This window comes from Erithacus rubecula (genome assembly GCF_903797595.1).
Source record: "Erithacus rubecula genome assembly, chromosome: 3".
NCBI lineage: Eukaryota > Metazoa > Chordata > Aves > Passeriformes > Muscicapidae > Erithacus > Erithacus rubecula.
Window position 1 is genome coordinate 110,136,094 of NC_136689.1, and position 895 is coordinate 110,136,988.

The following is an 895-nucleotide window of genomic DNA, read 5'->3' on the forward strand; positions in this document are numbered from 1 at the left end:
GAGAGGAGAGGAGAGGAGAGGAGAGGAGAGGAGAGGAGAGGAGAGGAGGAGAGGAGAGGAGAGGAGAGGAGAGGAGAGGAGAGGAGAGGAGAGGAGAGGAGAGGAGGAGGAGAGGAGAGAGAGAGGAGAGGAGGAGAGGAGAGGATGAGGGAGGAGAGGAGAGGAGAGGAGAGGAGGAGAGGAGAGGAGAGGAGAGGAGAGGAGAGGAGAGGAGAGGAGAGGAGGGAGAGGAGAGGAGAGGAGAGGAGAGGAGAGGAGAGAGAGGAGAGGAGAGGAGAGGAGAGGAGAGGAGAGGAGAGGAGAGGAGAGGAGAGGAGAGGAGAGGAGAGGAGAGGAGAGGAGAGGAGAGGAGAGGAGAGGAGAGGAGAGGAGAGGAGAGGAGAGGAGAGAATATATAGGAAAGAAAGTGTAAAGCTGTTACCCCCACACACAACAATTGTCTTGAAAACTAAGCACCTTTGAGATTTACAGGTCTGAGCCCACTGGGGGGAACGGAAATTTTCCTGGAAGATGGGTCAGCTCCTAGTTCCATCAAATTCTATCCTTTAGTGAAGTGGTTTAGGGCAAGTATACCAGAAAATTTGTCACACATATGGAGCAGGGAGGGGAGGATGTAGGGCCATGTGGCCCCAGCACTTACCTTCTCCAATGGCAAGCATTGAGTAGCCTTAGCAGGATCCCATGACTTCTGAGAATGATGTACAGTGAGACTGATGCCATTTATGTTCTTAAATATCTCCTGAATTGCTCAGAGCCACCTTCTGCCCTTTTAGTATGTTGGACCTTGATCTCCTCCATTTTATTCTCTCCTTCTTAAATCTGACACCTCTGAGCTACTCTCTTACCCCACCTGCAGCCCAAGCAATTTAGGTTAGGATTTCAAGCTCTAGGAGCA